Source organism: Alligator sinensis, unplaced genomic scaffold (assembly GCF_000455745.1).
Source record: "Alligator sinensis unplaced genomic scaffold, ASM45574v1 scaffold173_1, whole genome shotgun sequence".
In the NCBI taxonomy this organism is placed as follows: domain Eukaryota; kingdom Metazoa; phylum Chordata; order Crocodylia; family Alligatoridae; genus Alligator; species Alligator sinensis.
The window spans coordinates 422,097-428,265 of record NW_005842207.1 but is presented as its reverse complement, the minus strand read 5'-3'; positions in this window follow the sequence as shown (position 1 = coordinate 428,265).

Here is a 6,169-nt window from a genome sequence, read left to right as displayed (position 1 = left end):
CTTTCCCTTTCTCAGACTCAAATTCCAGCCACCCACTCTGAAAACATGGTGCTCTGCCCCCACTGTCACCGGCAGCATCTGCAGGTGCCCCCCCAGACACAGGAGGCACCAGTTGCCCATGCATCTGGGCCACAATTGTCAATGCTATCAAAGTCTTTTCCCTCCCAACAAAATCTGTCCAGTGGAGATATGCTGCTACCTATTACTGAGCTAGGAGAAGAGAGAGCATGCAAGGCAAGGAGCTTTGGCTTAGGTATGCGTATTGGAAGGAATTGAGGTCAGAAGTTAGAGTATAAACCTAGGACTTGAGATACCTGGGTTCAATTCCATACTCTACCAAAGAATGCCTGCCTGACTTCAGGCTTTGAGGATCTTGGGAGTTTTGGGCAATGCCATAACAGGAAAGTTGGTGCCCAGAGCAAGCCCACAGCAGCAAACCTCCCTTGCCCCACGCACAGTTCCAGGGGGCACATGCCGCCGCATGCTTGCCCAGGGGTGCACACAGTGGTGGGAGCTGCTCCCCCCTTCCCCATGCCCCCCACCGGATGAGCCACTCACAGCTCCATCCCATGCTCCACCCCAGCTGGGTAGTGCATGCCCCAGTCTTAGCCCCCCTCCTCCCTCACTGCAGGGCCTGCTCCCTATGTCCTTTCCCTCCCCCTGCCCCTTCCCCTCTGTAACAGAGTGGAGTCCTTAGGGTCACCATGATCTCTCCCAAGTCCCCTTTACCGTGGTAAGCTGGCCTAAAGGGCACCCTCAATTCTCGTCTGCCACGTCTTTGATGGAAAATGTGTAATAGGGAGGCTGCCCTTCCGTCACCTTAGACATGGTTTCTTGCTGTACACTGGCCCCGTTCTGTAATGGGTGTTTCGGGGCACCCTAGCCTTATGGGCTATGCGTGGCTCCAACCACCCCTTTACCACGGGGTGCTCCATCCTTTACCAGTCTCAGGGCTGTACCTGCAGTCAGGCCTCTCTCCCCCCTCCCCCCCCGCTTGCTCTGGGAGAGTTCCTTCCCCCTTGGCTGCTGGCAGGCAACTCCTCTCCTGCCTCAGGCCTGGAATTTATATGGGAGGCAGGCCCTGCCCCTTCCGGTCAGCTGACCAGGTGCAGGTGTGGCCACTTCTCTCATTAACCGGTTGTCCCAGCAACCTGCGTCTGGGTTCTTATCTCTGCTCCCAAAGTAACAGGCACCTTAGTGCCCTGCTACATCCTCCATAACAGACTCACCAGCCAGAAAGTGCTCTCCAAGTTGCTGGGCTGGCCATGTGCATGCTGAGGCTGCGTGCATGCATGCGGAATTTATTGACCACATCAGCCAAAATTTTTAGAAATAGTTTATAACAAAATATTGACTTTCCCGTTGGTGCCCCTTCGCTTTGGTGCATGGGGCAGTCACCCTGCTTGTCCCCACCTTGCTACAGTACTGGTTTTGGGGGTCTAAGGTTGTCTTTACATGTGCTCTGAAGCTGGGGCACTTTAATTAGAGAAGCTCTGAGTGTTGCTCTAATTAAAGTGCCTGCAGTATCTCATGTGTTCAGTGTCTCATGCTTCAAAATGGTGACAGGGGCTTAAAAGTGACAGGGGTTTAAAATACATGAGATGCAGAGGCTGCTAGAGCATGCTTTAGCAGACTCAATAAATCAAGTCTGCTCCAACGCACCGTAAATACAACATGTCAGAGCAGCATCCCTGCATATCTACAGGCACCCTTAATTTTGAACTTCAGTACCTAAAGTGGTAGTTAGGTGTTTACTATTCTACCCTTTCACCCACCAGGGATATTGTGAAGGATAATTTTGTGAGCAGGTTTGAAGCATTGCCAATATATTCTGGTGAGCTCAACTGCCACTATATTTAGCCAGCTCTCCTCCTGTTTTCTGCCTTTTGTTTGGAAACATGAGGATCTGTCGGCTGGGTGGTGGGTGCTTCAGATCATGCCTCATGATACTGAATTTGGCAAACAATTAAAACACAAGAGGCACAAGAAAGTAGAAAATCACTCTGGTTCCTGATAAATCTGGCCCCAATATTCAACTGTGCCTTTCACCCCATCCCCAATCAATCTGTGGATCTAACATTTCTTGATTTGAGTTGTGGTCCTCCTGCCAAGCAGCCTGTTGAACAGTGGATCATGTACATAATTTGTAGGCCTGTATGAAGTGGAAAGTATTCACTTCGGATTTGGATTCGGTGATTTGGAGGGACAGTGATTTGACTTGGTGATTCAAATCACTGTCGTGATTCGATTCAGCTGAATCCAAATCCAAAGATATTTGGCACCAAAACTTATTCAGCCATAGAATATACAGGCAGGCAGTGCCAGTGAGAGCAGCTGGATGAGCAGCTGGATGAGCCCCAGCTTCAGCCAGCCTGGGAGAAGTCACGGCTTGCCCGGCTGCTCCCCACCACCAGGGTGAGGCGGGCAATGCTGGCAGCCCCGGGAGAAGCCATGGGGGCTGGGGAAATGATTGGGGAGCTGGGGGAATGAACGGGGGCTTGCCCCCAGCTCCCAATCATTCCCCCAGTTCCCCAATCATTCCCTCCAGCTCCCAGTCATTCCCCCAGCCCCCATGGCTTCTCCCAGGGCTGCCAGCACTGCCTGCCTTGCCCCGGTGGGGGTGCAGCTGGGGGAGTAACCAGATTAGCTGCAGCTTCTCCCAGGGCTGCCAGCTCATGCTGGGGCTTATTCGGCTGCTCCCCCAGCTGCTCCTGCCAGCACTGCCTAGTGCCTGCCTGTACAGTCTATGGTCCAATCTTCAAATTTCTCTGGATTGATTTGGAGGCTTCCGATTCAATTCAGAGAGATTAATAGGTCTCCAGATTCTATTCAGATTTGGAGATTTGGCTGCCTAATCAGGTCGAATCTCCTCCAAATTGAATTGGCTACTGAAGTTTCGCACAGCCCTAATAATTTGTCCCTCCTTGGAGGGTCCTGGAAAGAGCCTCTCATGAGATTTCCTATTACAGAAATCAAAGGCTTTTCACAGAAAAATGAGCCAAATGTTACCAGAAGGAGAAGCACCTTCAAAATTAAGGCCCAACTTCAACACCTTTGTCAGGTCATAGGATGCCTACACAATGTGTTTGGGGGTGGGGAGCAGAATTTTAATTAGAGCAGTTACCAGAGAGCTGCTGTAATTCAAATGGCACAAGGTCACATGTATTAAGCCCCTTCACATTAAACATGGCCATGGTATGCTTTAACTAAAGCTCATTCAAAGAGCTTCAGTTAAAGCACCCCAGTGGCCATTTTTAAACCTACAGGGGCTTAAACACATGACACTGAGGCAATGCTAGAGGGAAAGCTCTAATTAAAATGCATCAGAGCCAAGTGTACAGGCACCCATAATGTCTTTCATCTTACCCTGTACTACTATTAGTGGGCCTATTCCTTTGTGAAAGTGATGTGCTGGCTTACATCAGAAAACTAAAACATGTCAGGTTGTATAGAGAACATCATAGACCACATGATTTCCTTTTGTATCCCAGTGTTCAGATCAAACTCCTTCCCTTACAAACAAAAGCATCACAATCTCTTTGAGAAGTGACATTATTTAGATGTAGTTTTATTGCCTGCAATAGACTATGCCTCCCCTATTGTAGTGTTTGGCATTTTGAAGGAAAGCTTAAATAGTATTTATTATGATACATTATCTAATTTTAATGACAGAATTGCTACTCATGTCCTTGGTATTTCATGATGTGCATCATTTCAGACAAGCAGATTGTTCTAAGTGTCCATACAGGAAAAGCAGCATTGAATAATGAAGTTAAAAGCTTGTTCAAAGATTTTCATGTAAGACACAAGTTGAATCCCTGTAATTTAAACTCTTACTGCCAGTATCAGTCAAATGAAAGTGTTTAACAATTAAACTAGGATACATTGCCATTTCTTTTGTTGCCTTTGCTGGACTGTGAGAGTTGAAAACTATCTGTTTAAGAATAGTCCTGTTCCTCTTGTTTTTGCTCATTATGTTTATTCAAAGCCCCATTCATAGAATTTACTCTGTGGGGAAAAAACCCAGTGCCTTGTGGGAAGATAAAGGAGGCAGCAATAGGAATATGTTAAAAACAGCCATTACTACCTGCATAATGTCATATGTCAGAAGAAAGTACTGCAGTTAATCAGAAGTAGATGCTTTCCCCCTTTTCAAAATCTTGAACTTTCAGTGCAATTTATGCCAGGGACCCACCTTTGTCTATTTAATCAAGCATTTTGTGATTGACAGAAAAAGATGTGTAATATAGAGAGTTGTGATGATGCAATGGAATGAATAGAAGTTTGATTGTGATGCTCATTAAGTAAGCACAAGTGAAAAGTGGGGAATATCTATTTAGAGATACCAAAAGTTAAAGGAAAAGACTTCTAAGCTATTTTCAACAAATCCACTGAAATGGAAAATCAAATATATCAGTAATTGCTCAACCTCATCAGAACATTTGTACAAAAAAAAAAAGAAAAAAAGATAAAGTCCATAATTCCCTGGCAAATGTAAGATGTCAAGGGCAATACCTATTGCACCAAATGTGGCAAGATGGAAACAGTAACGTTAATGGAATAAGTGCCTGTGATTCAATTATCAGCAAAAGGACTGCGTGGGGCTAGAATGAACTCTTAGCTCAGAGCCTTTCCCTGACCTGAAGCAGGACATTCTGTGCTAGAAAGCTCATTTAACGTTTCTCCCAACTGCATAGTGATCCTATAAAAGATATTACTAAACAAATTTGGTTTCTTTCAGGGGGGAAGTTAGTCATGTGGCAGGCATTGGTTTTGAGCTAGAACATCTTGGAAAAGAGAAAAGTAAAGCAATCTTTATTTAGGAATTTGAATCCAGAACTGTTAGCTGGAATCCTTGCTGAAGCTATGGCTACAAGTTTTAAATATTTTTTTCTACTTTTGCCATTCAAGTCTGTATTTATGAGCATAAATGCAGAACAAGTGGATTCAGAAGGCATATCTTCATTTGTTTCAATTCAAACTGGAAAAAAAACCCTACATTTAAAAAAAAAAAATTCAAAACTTTTTTTCAAGGAATGTACCTGTTCTAATGAGATGTCCACCAGGGAAAAGTGAATATTTATTTTAATCTTCTTATTTTGTTTTGTGCTGTCAAAATATTTTGTTTTCACATAGTGTTTCACTTCATGTTGGATATACAGAATGCTTTTGTCACGCATCCATAAAAGCTAATATTTCAATATAAGATAATGTAAGTCAAAACAAAATGATTCTATGCTATCAGCATGAAGTATTTCAGTGGTAGTACACTAATTTCAAGGTTTAATTTTAATTTTTTTTGTAGTTGCATTTTGTTGGGGGTGGGGGGTAGGAATTGGCATTTTGGAATTTCCCAGGAATTCAAGTTATAATTTTCAGCTAGGTTGATAATTTGATATCAACCTTTGTCTCTCCTATTGAGGAATTATCACATTTCAGATGGCATAGACTTTTTACAATTGCTGAGACCTGAGAACAAAACTAAGGATGCAACATGAAGCAGTAGGAGGACTTCAAATGAAAATAAATGCACAGCAGTTTTGCTTCTCATCTGAACAAGCTGAATCTCTTAATTTTTCCAGACTTGGCTGGGAAATCTCATGGGAACAGAGATTTCCATTCTTCCTGTGAAAAAAGACTAAAAAGGACAGTCAAGTGTGCACAATTTATACTAAAACGTCTCTGTAGTGCACATGGCAGGCAGCTGTTGTTTGAAAACAGTGGTTGAGGGAAGACTTGGAAATATTAGCTTGGCCAGTACATGGTAGATGTCATAAATGTATTGCTAATAAAGATTCGTTATGCCTTGTACTCTCAAACTTTCTTGTAAATTAGAAGGTCTGGGATACAGCTTAACTGGAATAGATTTTTTTGTATATATTTATCTGATTTATATGGTTGGATATGCTATTATGTCCCCTTCGCCCAGCTTTGGCCTCCATTAGTTCCCTTTCATTTAAAATTTTATTTAAATTATACTGAAGATTTAAGTTCCATCAAAGCAGTAATTTGGTTTGACATGTTACATTGCTGCTATTATCTGATCTTGCAAGAGAAAAGGCTGTTCTGAACAATTCTGCTAGCTAAGCCTTACGGTGACATTTGATTATTTGCTATGACTCATCTGTTCCATGTATGTCTTACCCATAAAACATGCTATACAACCTAA